General features: G+C 39.6%; 1 non-coding gene across 1 annotated transcript; it reads right to left on the bottom strand.

Annotated features, from left to right (window-relative positions):
- Positions 1-11,330: 11,330 nt before the first annotated feature.
- On the bottom strand, positions 11,331-11,414 carry TRNAL-CAA (transfer RNA leucine (anticodon CAA)). Its single transcript has one exon. It is a non-coding gene; the product is annotated as a tRNA-Leu (tRNA).
- Positions 11,415-13,811: the final 2,397 nt, after the last annotated feature.

The raw sequence follows: 13,811 nt of genomic DNA, 5'->3' as shown, positions 1-13,811 counted from the left end.
TCAAAAAAAAATTAAAAAAATAAAAAAATTATGAAAGTAGAACTTAAGTCTTATTTTTTTCATCGATTCTTTACACATCATAAAGTGAGATATATAGTTTCTATTTATAATAGTATGATTTGTCTATATAAAATTCAGATTGAATTTCTATTTTTAGTTTCTAGAAGGCATATGTTTGCATAATTTGGGTTAAAATTTTTTTCTTAATTCTATTTGGACTAGATCAAAAAAAATTGATTTATAAATAATCATTAACAATACTGTTGCGGTCAATCCCCTCATCTCTTGGTCGTCGGGAACGAGCGCCTGCAAAAGAAGTCCGCACTGACCGGAGGTAGCTCCGGCGGGGACCCTCCGCTTCTGCCCTCGCAATATCTGCGTCGGCCTGAGCGGTGGACAGACTTTCTTCGGCCTTAGCGAGGTTCCTGAGGCTTACTCGGAGCTGCTCGAGTTCGGTCCTGAGCTCCTTATCGAAGCTGTCCCTCTCGTGACGTAGCCGACGGATGGTTCGGGACTTCTTCTTGGCGTCGTCACGGGCCAACTGCAGCTCGGACTCCGAAGTCGCCAAGGCGCCTGTGAGTCAGGAGACCTCATCAGTGAGACGAGAGATCTCCCCCTCAAGTCGGGCCTCCCGGTCGACCGACTGCTGCAGCTGGTCGACCAATATGACCTTGTCGGCTTCGGCAGCCGCGGCCTTGTCTTTCCAAGCCGCGCGAATGTCGCCGAATTTTCGATATCCGACCTCCAGCTCGGATATATTATAAACCAGCTGCACAAAACAAAGCCGACCGTCAGAAGACCAAACTTACAGCAAACGGTAGTGAGAACAGAGAGAAAGAAGACTTACCCGGATCATAGTCGGGTAGAATGAAGACAGCATGTCGGAGACACGCTGATTCTTCATCGCCTCGACGTCGGCTGGGAGAAGGAGCGCCTGGCATAGACTCCTGGCCAAGTCGTGGTTGGCCAGGGCCGACGCTCCGTCGGGCATTGGAGAGTCGGTCGACAACCCACCATCGGCCGACCTTCCTTCGTCGTCGGGTGCCATCGGGGCCTTCCCTCGGGCGGACATCCAGGCCCTGATGTTGGAGAAGGATGGCATGCTTAAGCCCGACCGAGTATCCCCCGAAGGCGCGGCAGTGGTAGACGCGGGTTGCTCGGGCTCGCATGCCTCCTCCTCTCGATCCTCCTCTGTCGGCTGAGAAGCCGGCACGTCATCGATCGATCCCTCGGCCGCCCTTCCTTCGGGCGAGGCTGCCCCCTCGGCCGATGGTCCCTTGGACGGGACTTCGACGAACACCGTCGGCGCCGACAGCGTGACAACGGGCTCCGCCTCTGCCCCAGCCGGCTCGCTCGGTGGAGCCACTTGAGGCCTCTTGGGAGGCCGCGATGGTCCGACCCCTTGCACCGGCCTCTTCCGCACGGCGTACTGCCGAACATCGACCGCTGTCAGTCTCCCCTTCGACGGCATATCTGCAGACGACGATAGATGGTCAGCACCCAAAAAGAAAGGAAGAAAGAAAGGAGGGGGAAAATAGAAAGCGAACCTAAGCGAGGGACCGGGCTGAGACTGACGTCGTACAGGGCCTGCTCGGTGACGAGCTCCCTCTGCTTCGGCACCGAAATGTTTTTTAGGTGGTGAAAGTCTTTCCGGTCCCCAACTTCCACCCGACTGTTCTCGTTCGGTTGGGTTCGGGGGTTCCTCCAATGGGCAGGAAACCCCCAAGGAATGAAAGAAGAGACAAAAAAGAATTGGTTCTTCCATCCATGAATGGACGACGGAAGACCGGTGATGAAAGAAAGTCCCTTCCGAGGGTTAAAGTACCACCACCCTCGGGTTTTAGGGTGGGGTCGGAGGACAAAAAATACTTGAAAGAGCGAGATCCGAGGGACGGTCGGCAAAAGCCGACACAGCAGGGCAAAACTGACTATTAGCCGAACCGAGTTCGGCGCAAGTTGTGCCGGACATAGTCCGTAATAGTCAAGGACGTTCCGAACGAACTCCGGGACCGAAAAGCGAAGACCGACCCAGAGGTCCTCGACGTAGAAGGCCACCTGGTCCTCGGGTGGGCTGTTGACCTGACCGTTGGCACCAGGGGCGAACAGCCGAAATTACTCCGGGATGCAATATTGCTCCCGGAGTCGATCGACGTTCGATCCCGAAAATGAAGAGACCTCTACCTCCGGGATCGATCGAGGATCGTCAGTCGGGTCCCCTGACCGACCTCCTCTTGGAGATGTTCTAGCCATGGACCAGAACAGAGAGCAGAAAGTGGGAAGAAGACGGGCAACGACGGCAGGCCCCTGGGAAAAGAAAAGGGACCTCCAAAGGGGGGAGAAACAGAGACGGTTACCTGGAGCTGGGGACCGCACGGGCAGAGTCTCGACAGTAAATGGGGAAAGTGAAAATCTGGATGCAGGCGACCTTGTATATATAGTGTCCCTTGACGGCAGAGATGGAAGCACGACCAACGAGAAACTCCCAGATCGTGCCATGTGGCGACATCCGAACCATCTTCCAGCCCGACGGTTCGACGCACCCGTCCTCAGATCGAGCCACGTCACCTCCATCCACTCGAATGGATCTGGCCCAATGGCCACCTGCCATGTGGTGAGGAGGCCGTGATGTTTCGCATCCCCGAAGGGGCGGCGGGAACGATGATTTTCATTCCCAACGTGGCAAGACGTCTGACACCGACAGGACGTCTGACACCGACGAGACATCTGATGTCGATGGGACATCTGACATCGATGGGACGTCTGACACCGACGAATCACCTAGCACTCATGAGATGCCTGACACCGGATCAGCCAGCGGTGCGGTCGTCAGATTCGGGACTTAATGCGATGGGAATCCACTCTTTTCGCCCGACACTGCCGCCCATACAAAGACATTGGCCAGCGCACCATCCGACTCAGGAGTGGAGGGGGGCAACTGTTGGGGTATACCGACCGACCCCACTCACGCTGACTCACCGTCGGGCCTACATGACCGGCGCCCGACTCTGCCGATCGACGATAGCCATCGTCGACCGACTGAATATGCGCCGGTCGGGCAGACCCTCTTTGCTCTCGATCGATCGAACTATGAAGCCCGATGCCCGACTCCCACAACGCGTTCGACGGACTGTCGGAAGGTTCCTAGACTTTCGCTCGATGCCCCTCAACCAGCCACCGACCTATAGTCGGTCGGCTCCTCCAAACGTCGTACGACTGCTGGAGGCTGCCAGTCCTGACACCGGCATGCGGCACAGCTGTCTTGGGGCATTATCCCACCTAAGGCATGGGTCAACCCTAGTGATTTGACAGCCCCACGGTGATTTGGCAACCTCACGGTGGCTCTGACAGTCCTCGGCGATTTGACAATTCTTCCATTATCTGCGTCATTAATGACGGCGCTATACTGCGCTCCACTATATATATCGGGGAAGGCAACAGTGCTGGGAGGTCCTTTCGAAACCCTTGAATCTCTCCTCCTCCTCTCTCTCTCACACTCTCTCGTTGAGTCCCTTAATTCTTGTCTACTGTAGCCTAGTTTTCTCTCTGACTTGACCGTCGGAGGGTCCCCGCCGGAGCCACCTCCGGTCAGTGCGGACTTCTTTTGCAGGTGCTCGTTCCCGACGATCAGGCGACGAGGGGATTGGCCATAACAAATACTAAAATTTTATAATAGGTAGATTTTGATTTGTACATCAACTCTGTCTTCTTTCAGTCTATCTAATTCTCATAAGATTGAAAAATAATTTTTAATCAAAATCTTTTTTGAAAAGAACCATACCCCAATTCTAAGGATAATTCTGCCCCTACCAACACTCAACACGTCCTCTATTGTCCCTTGCATGTCCTCTATACCGACTTAGATTAAATCATCTTTGTAGTAGATAGGTTGATAAGGGTGCCTTGATACAACTATAAGTTTGCTCATTATGACTCCAGTATCATGTGTTGGAAATATAAAAATAGGAGTGGCAAAACTCAATCCGATCTGTCAATCCAATCTACATTCGACTCACCTTAAAAAGATTTGAATTTGGATTAAACGGATTCAGATTATAAATGGATCGACCTGTTTAATTTATTTAATAATCAGATCGGATTAAGGTTTCAAACAGTTGATCCATTTAACCCGTTTAATAAATGAGTTAGGTCGGATCAGATCAGATTGTAACCCGTAAACCTGCTGCCCACTAAATATAAAAGCTAAAATCCTTGAGGAAAATTGAAACTCTTCGGCATTCGCTCGTTCGCTCTGCGGCTCTGCCTCTCTGGTATCTGCTCTTTTATTTTTCCTTCCATCCCCAACTTCTAGATCTAAAGTTTCCTCCTTCGCTCCTCCACTTCTCTTTCGATCGATGCTTCCTCCCAATGGTGGTTGGGGCTCCTCTATTCTTCCTTTGATGGTCGGTGCTTGCAGTTTCCTTTCCAATGATGGTCGGATAAACTGTGAAGCCCCTCCCCTCCGTGGTTTCCTCTGGTTTCCTCCTTCAATGACGGTCCTTCTTCGTCGCCGGTCCTTGAGGGCTTGTGCTGCTTGGCATCTTAGCGGCTTGGCCTCTCGAGATTTGGCCATCTAGAAGTTTTTCCCTTTTTCTCTTTTGGTGGTTGTTTGGTTGCTACTTTCTTTCCCAATGACCGTCGCTGAGGGATATTGGCGTTTAAGATCTAGATTTTTTTCCCTTTTGACCTTTTTTTCCTTTCATACATCCTTAATCTTCCTCAAGGTATACTTTTCTTAATCCTTAATCTAGGGTTTTTAAATTTTTAAATTTATTTTTTTTGTGATTATCAGCATGTGCAGTGATTATGCTTTGAAAATTCGATCGGCTTGCTTTATATGTGAAGGTTAGTTGTATGTATACCGTGCTTCAGTTACTAGGATGTGGGAAAGAGTTAATACTTTGACAGATCTGTGGTGTGATTAATGTTTTGGTATTATTGTTTATTCTGTCACTTTCTGTGTATCATAAAAAGCAGGTTCAATCTATCATGATAGTGCTCATTTTAGCTTGTAGCTGCTTTCTAATGTTTTGTCCATTTTCCTTCGTTGTTTTTATTGTTGTGGTTGTTGTTTGTTTATGTTGATATGAGAATTGGATTTTCATCTATAATTTGATGTTTAAATATTCAGCAGTGTAGATTAGAGATAAAATGGTTACTATTTTTATATTTTATATTTTTTTGTATTCTCAAATTTTTATCATGCTTGTAGGTTACTATTTTATATTTTTTTGATTTTTATTTTTTATATTGATTGTCAAAATGTGCACAATGGCCTATGTGCACTATGGAGGTTTGCTTTAAGGTTTGTATTGTTGGAAATAGTGTCCTAAAGCCAATCGTCAGTCTGTTGACGGTTGTGCTTCTTTTTGTATTAGTACATGAATTATAAATAAATAAAAGTTATTTTGATATTTTTTCATCACAAATGTTTCATCTTTTAATGAACTCCTGTGTTGTGGTGAAGTCCTTAGGACTATTTAGACTCGACAAAGGAGGATTTGTCGCTTAGTCCTTAAACATGTTCGCGACCAAATGATACGTTGTTACCAAGGACGACAACGTTTATCGAGCATAGGTCGTTGTGTGCCATATGGGTTGGTTGTCCTTATAATCAAAGAGTGTGGAGACACTGATATGGCATACAGGTAAGATGTAATGGTACATCTGCACTGAACGTGACCAACTCCGGAGCTATTTCTGCTGTCAAGATTTGCTCCGATGGGATATGGGTATAAATGTCCCTCCGATCTGAGATCGCCACGGTGACTTACAAGCAACTCACTGCACTTAGGCACTGGACTACCTGAATTTCTAATTTAGTGACGGAAGGTTGCTGGGTGTAGTCAAGTACTTGACTTGTCGGTGCGTGTGTCAAGATGGGATTGACCACTCCAGTTTAGGAGCTGTGTACAGTCGTATTTCAATTTAGCAAAACCTTGACCAGGGTAGTCCTAGTGAGGAGTCACAGGACTAATTGAGTTGAGCATGATTCAGATGATATCATCAGGGTTGACAGTTTAACCCTGAGTCGTCCTAAACACAGGGGTCAAAAGGGATGAATTATACGGTAACCATATTCACGTAGGTTCTGAATGTTGTGATTGTGATTATTCGACCTATCTGGTCGTCGGGTACCATTGCTAGATGGTCACTTCGATTAGTACAGGAATTGGTTCCTGTGCTACCGGCTTAGGTTCGAACCTGCGGGGTCACACACATTAGAGGTTCCTTTCTGATCTGATGGCTGATTATGAGTCTTATCTATCTGGGACTTTATGATTGAGAATTAGGATTCTCTAATCATGAGTTCCACACATTTTGGGTACCGAGGTCAAAATTTTGAATTTCAAATTTTGAATTTGAAATTTGAACTCTTTGATCAGGGTTTCATATCGATGGTCTCTGATGCCTGATTGCCCATCGGATTTGGACTCAATATTTATGAGAGATTTAATTAGTGATTTAATCAATAATTAACTCAATTTGATTGAGTAATTATTTTTGGATCAAGTCCAATTGAATTGGATTCAGTTTGGATTGACCCGATTAGGTTAAATGTTGACCTAATCGCTAAGGTGGTTTAGTCCCTGATTTGATCAGGGGTTAGGTTTAGTTAATTCCTGATTTGATTAGAATTTTATTGAGCCTAATTAAGCCTAATTATGTTGGGTTTAATCTGGTCTAATTGTGCTTAACCTATTTTAAACTAGGTTGGCTCAATTTGAATCAAACCACCTAGTTTTAAATTCTCTGCGACACCCAACTTCCTTGCACCCATTTGAATTCACGAGAAGAAACTTCTCGTGAAACTTTTCTCACGCAAAATCCTTCCCCACGCCCTCATTTGTGCGCCATATGGATGGATAAAATAATTAGTTAGCCATTCAAATTCAAAGCATGTTTGAATTTGAATGGATAACTTATCACTTGCCCTTTCATTCTTATCCATTTTGTGCGCCACATACCACTCCTACATTCTAAGTAGTGATAAAATAGATTTAATTACTCAATCTTGATGCTTGTTGGTTTACACCATGCCACTATGCATAATAATCACCTTCCTTCAATTACTTTCATATTCTAAACGGAACTACCATTCATCCACATACTAAGTTACTACTGGTTAGCTACTCCTTGGCTTCCACTTTATAAAAAGCCATATCTTAGGTCAATGACTCTCGTCCTCCTCAACGTAAACTACAATCACTTGCCCGTACCTTCCTTGTTGTATCGGCATTTGGATCCTATTTATCGATTTGGATGTGATGTAAATACCGAAAATAGTATCCTAACTTGATTAGGAATCCTTTAAGTTGGTATATGATTTATTTAAATTAAAGTTCAAAGGAGTTTCTTAATAAGTGATGATTTGGACCACATAGAGGAAATATTCTAATAATAAATACCTACGTAGCATATGTCATTGGGGTCTCTTGATGGTCCTTCTTGGCCCATTATTTATTTTCCCCCTTGCTACTGAACTCACAAGAAAAACTATAGAAATAAAAAAAAAAAAAAAAAAAAAAAAAATATATATATATATATATATATATATATATATATATATATATATATATATATATATATATATATATATATATTTCGATCAATTTAAAGGAATGAAACATCGAGTCTACTAATCATATAGTAAACATTAATAATTTTTGCTAATCATTCTTGCTTTTTGAATAGGCAAGCCTATCAAACCGATAGACGAACCATATCATCACAATGTAAGAAATGGGCTGAACGGCCTAGGACAACGCTAGGGGATCAGGCAATGGGTCGTGCCCAGCAGGATTTGGGTCAACAACCCTCAGCCCATACTAGACTCATTTATAATTAGGTTGGAAAATGTAAATCCATAACTGATCTATTTAGTTTACATAATCCCATACCCATCTACCATTCCATTCAAGCTTTTACTTGCATATAATTAAGAGATAAAACAAAACATGGTACACAGATATCATCAACAATAAAATTTAATTTCATCTCAAATATATCATTGTAATCACAACAAACTTACAAAATTTAGGATATTTAAATGTTTTCTCAACATATCCTAATCTGTAATGGTGGCCTAAAGGCTAGTTAGTTAGTAGACACATTGTGGTGCCAAAAGCTAAGTTTAATGAGCTCTAATCTTAATAATGAAATGTTTACTGAGTGTATAATTTAATTTTACAGGATGATTGTGGAGGTTACTGACAGGATATATTAGATAAGATAGCTCACACCGTGATAGAGATCGACTTAAACTATATTATATGATCAAGTCCAAGGGCAGCAAAAATAGTTGGAGGAGGAAATAGGGATAAACTAGATAGGTTGATCGAGTTACCACATAGCGTTGATCAAGATGGAAGAAGCAATATCTATGGGAGTGGGTTGAACTAGGCCGAGTTCCAGAGAGGTCACAAGTATATGCTGAATTTGAATCTGACTTAATTGAGAGACTAAATATTGACTTAAATGCCGGTCATGACTTATGCTAGACATCAGCCTAATATAGGATGAAATCTTGAAAGCAACATATGAGAAGTGGAAATAGTTGTTGAAAGATCAGGAAGTAAAAAGTGGAGTAGAATCGGCTGCTGCAGCCATCAAAAGAAAGTAGATAAAGTAATGGTAACACTAAAAAGATGTGCCAATATCGGAAGAAGATAGATATTTAGCAGTAAAAAATGAGATGCATAAGTATTAAGTCTTAGTTATGAAAGTGACCTTTCACAAATTAAATCGCCAGCACTATATTTTTTCTTCCACCTGTATGTTTGTCTTTAGGTATCCTTCAGCTCGTAGTCATTACTATAGTTTCCTAGTTACTACTCCCTTTCCCAAGAAGGTACCATTCCAAAGGCGAAGTTTTTTAATGGTCAAGGCAGTAAAAACCTACTACAACTGATCTTTTTTTGGTCAGGTGCCGATAACACACTGGCGCATCATCTTAGATCCGTCCTCTTTCACCATCCCATCTCAGGGGGGGAAGAGAGGAGCAGCAATAACAATAAAAAAACTAATTAAAAATAAGATTAATCAAAATGCTAAGCCCCATACTCCAAAATCCCATATTCCCAATGCCTCCCTATCCATCCCGCTATATAATCTCTTTGTTTGGTAAATCGGAAAAACTAGAGAATTATCAAGAACATAAGATATGGGAGCCGATTGATTACCATTTAGCTCATACTGTTCCCACCTGGAAAGAAGTCCAACACCTGCTAACGTTACCTGCACCTCCTAATCAAACATCTAGTGCTATATATGTAGGATCAAAAATTCATAATCTTTAACAGGTTGAAACTATTTATTATATTTTACTTGACTCATGTTATTTTCATGCAAAATTTGTCGTTATATTCCAACGTGAACCCTTCGGAGCCTCCAGATGGGGTTTTATGTAGCTGGTGATGTGACTATCGATCCTTAGAGGATAGATCCTTATGGAAAGTCAGCTCGTCCTCCGGTTGATGAATTAAATAGAGATTAACCACTCAGCTTGCCATCGAGATTTGATTTTGCTTGAAGCAGGTCAGACTCGATGCAAAGCCCCTCAAGCCAACCTATAGTATATATAGATACAGAGTTTTGTGTCTTATGGATAAAGGCTAATAAATCCCTCCTTCTATCAGATAATTATCTTTTAGGAAGATAGTTAGGGACTAAGATCCTAACATTACTAAAACTAATAAGAAGTTGCTTATAAATTGACAAATAAAAAATAGTGACTAGAATTTTAATTTCTAATCAAAGAAACAATTTAAAAACCACTCAAAATTATCTCACTCATTCTGCATTTTTTGATAGATTTTCAAAGAAATGATTTATTTTTCAAGAAAAGTTAAGAAGTGGGATTTTGTTTAAATAGACATGAAAATGTGTGTGATTGTAAACAATAAAACAACAAATAAAATTCAAATGTCTTAAAAAATAGCGAATAAAATTTGTAAAATTTTGAACTAATAAAAGAAAACAAGGACTAAACTTTTAATTTTTAATTGATTAAAAATCCAAAAATATTCTTCGTACCAGGACTTTGTTTAAAAAGACATGAAAGCACTATAACGTTAAAAAAGAAAAATTGATGAATAAAATTAAAACCTTTTAAAAATAGTGAATAAAATTTGCAAATTTTTGAATTAAATGAAAGAAGATAATAAACTAAATTTCAAATTTTGGGTTTAGAATTATTTAGAAAACTCAGAAGTGATACTCAACCCATTCCCTTCTTTTTAAGTAAAAAAAACCTTTCAGATATAGGATTTCAAAATCAATTATGAATAGAATTCTGCATAGAATTTAAATTTTTGATCATATAAAAAATTTTAAAACCTAAATATATTATTTCACTCATAATACATTGCTTTGATAGAATTTCAAAGAAATGATTTAATCTTTAAGAAAAAGAAAGAAGTCGAACTTTATTTAAATATATATAAAAGAGTATATAGTTTTAAAGGAAAAATGTTAAATAAAAATTAGAAATTTTCTAAAAATAAAGGATGAATAAAATTGGTAAATTTTTTAACTTAATAAAGTAGATCAACAAATAAAATTGCAGTTTTAGTTATACATTGATTTAGTGAAAAACTCAAAAGTATTATTTTTAGTGCTACTTTATATACAAGAAACCTTATATAATTTTAAAATAGAAAAACAATGAACAAAACTTTTAATTTTAAAAATAAAAATAGTGAATAAAATTTGTAAAATAATAAACAAAATATTGAGTAAAATTTCAAATATTAGGTATGAAATTAAGAACAAAACTTAGAAATATATTTAGTTAATTCCCTTTTTCTTAAAAAATATTATTTATGATCATCTAGAATGGTTCAAAAACTCAGTGATATTATTTGGCTCATTATGCATTGTTCTAATAGAATTTCAAAAAAATAATTTACTTTTTAAGGAAAAGCAAGAAGGAGGCTTTTATTTACACACATGTAAAGGAGTATACAATTTTAAGGAAAGAAAATGGTGAATAAAAATAAAAATTTTAAGTAATAATAAATAAAATTTAAAAAATTTTAAATTTAATGAAAAAAATAATGAACAAAATTTAATATTTTAGTTATAAAATGCTTTAGAAAGCTCAAATGTATTATTCAAAGTCGGACTTTGTTTAAACAATCATGATCGAATATATAACTTAACAAATGAAAACAACAAATAAAGTTTCAAATTTTGGTTACAGAATTATTTTGAGAAAACAAAAAAATATTATTCTTTGCAATTTTTGACAAATGAAACCAACAAATAAAGTTTCAAATTTTAGTAACAGAATTATTTTGAGAAAACTCAAAAACATTTTTCTGTACAATTTTTGTCAGAAGTGGGATTTGAACCCACGCCCTCTCACGAGGACCAGAACTTGAGTCTGGCGCCTTAGACCACTCGGCCATCCTGACGTCCGTTAACTTTTTGAGCGGTAAAATTTATTTGTACGCATCTTCTAGAAGAGTGCATCAACAAAAGGCTCTTATACTGTAACAGGAACGAAAATGTAATAATGATGCATGATAGAAACTATCTGAAAATAAACATACCATGGCCCGAAATTAAAAAAAAGGATTTTGACATTTATAATGGCCTGTTTGGATATTACTGTGGAAGTGGGCTAAAAATCCTGCAAGAGGCCTGCTCCATCCAACACATATTTTCGAAATAATGTGCATATATTATCAAATATGAGGTCTGATCGAACCTATGTCAATTGGACCTCTTTAAATCCATTACTGTGGGGTGGAAGAAAAACATCTGATAAGATCATTTTTCTCTTCCGATGGGATTCAGACCGGTCTACCTTAAAAAAATCTTGTGAATATGAAATAAGCCTTACTTGGCTTGTGTTATAATGAATCCTATTAGATTGCAAAGGATTATCCAAACAGGCTCTTAATATGCAAAAATAATTTCCTAACTCACAAAATGTTGGCACCTCAATATTCAATTACTGTTTCTATCTTGTATCAATTCCCACAAGTTGCTCTGATCGTCTAATAAGTTTGAAGTTTCTGGTGTAAAATTGAAGCGATTCTGAAGACGTGTTAGCTGTTATGCCAAAGCTATTATTCAGCTGGTTTCTTATCTAGCTAGGCCAAAAGCTGTTATCCAGCAAGGCTAAAGTTGTTATCCAGCTGGTTTGTTATATATGTTATCCAGCTGGCATTTTGTCAGATGTCTTCTCTTGTTTTTGAATTTAAGATCGTTTTTTTTTCCATCTGTATATATAAACCCTTTTATCAGTTTTTTCAATTCAGAGAAATGAGAAGATAGTTTTTTTCTCTGTTTGCCCTATTTACATGGTATCAGAGCCACGATCATTGTGGCCTTTGTGATGATTAAGAAATCATGGAAGAGGAAACTCAATCTGACATTCAGATCGATGGAGTTCCTACCGGCGATTCTTACAATCTTCAGAATTCTGATCATCCAGGCATGCTCCTAATAAGCGCTCCCTTAACTGGATTGAATTACTTGTCATGGAGTTGATCGATGAAGATTGCACTCAAGGCTAAGGATAAACTTGGCTTTATTAACAGAAAATGTGTTATGCCTGATGCTGAATCTCTATTGTTTGAGAAATGGCAACGAGTCGATAGCATGGTGCTGGCATGGATTTTGAACTCCATCTCTAAAGATCTAGTAGAGGCGTTTCTCTATGTAACTACTGCATGTGAACTCTGGAATGAATTTGAACAGAGATTTAGTGAAAGCAATGGCCCATTGCTTTATCAAATTAGATGAGAAATTAACTCGTTCTCTCAAGGAAATATGTCGGTGATGGTATATTTTACAAAGTTGAAAAAGCTTTGGGATGAGTTATCTTGCTTAAGAAATTTTTCGATCTGCACATGTGGGGCTGCAAAAACTGTTGCAAGTATTGAGAATGAAGATAGGTTGATACAATTTCTTATGGGTTTGAATGATAGCTATGATCATGTCCACAACTAGATCTTACTACTCGATCCATTATCCGCTGTGAACAAGGCGTATTCTATGGTGCTTCGTGTTGAAAAGCGACGTGAGGTTCTCTCAGCTTCAGATTCGATGGATCATGCTAGAGCAATGATGGTTAAAGTTGAAAGTATGAAAAAGATTAATATTTAAAAAAGTCAGAATTCTAACAGCAACAAGAATCAAGCATACACAGCTCGAGTTCATGAAACCCCCATGGATGATGATCCACTCAATCCTCCATCTCAGCCAAGTGATTGGAGCGCTAATCTGTCCACTGTAATTCAGCAAGAAATAATAAAATATATGAAAGAGAAGGTGACTGTGGAACCAAACACTACCAATTATTTGAATTTTGCAAGTAATGAACCTCATTAGTGTCTTCTTAGCAAAGATGACGAGAATATTGGTATTCGGATAGTTGATACAGGTGCAACTAGCCACATATGCTCAAATATACAAATATTTTCTCAAACACATAAACCACCTAACCCCTCACCCATATATTTACCTGATGGGACTAAACAGAATGTCACATCTGTAGGCACTATTTCTTTACACCCAAAAGTAACTCTCACAGATGTGTTGAATGTGCCCTCTTTCAAGTACAATCTTCTTTCAGTCAGTAAACTTTACAATCTACTAACACCATGGTTCATTTCTCTCCTTCTCGTTGTACTTTGTAGGACCATTCTCCTTTGGACTAAGGAGATAATTGCTGTTGGAAACGAACATGCTGGTTTATACAAGCTTGATTCATCATCATTCACACACACTCCTTTACGGTATGTTTTTCATAAAAGTTGTAATAATGTTCAGTCTGTCACAACCTCTTGTACTCTATGGCA

The sequence above is a fragment of the Elaeis guineensis genome, chromosome 10, assembly GCF_000442705.2.
Source record: "Elaeis guineensis isolate ETL-2024a chromosome 10, EG11, whole genome shotgun sequence".
Taxonomy (NCBI): domain Eukaryota; kingdom Viridiplantae; phylum Streptophyta; class Magnoliopsida; order Arecales; family Arecaceae; genus Elaeis; species Elaeis guineensis.
The sequence above is the reverse complement of the archived record's forward strand: the minus strand, read 5'-3'. Positions and strand labels throughout refer to the sequence as shown.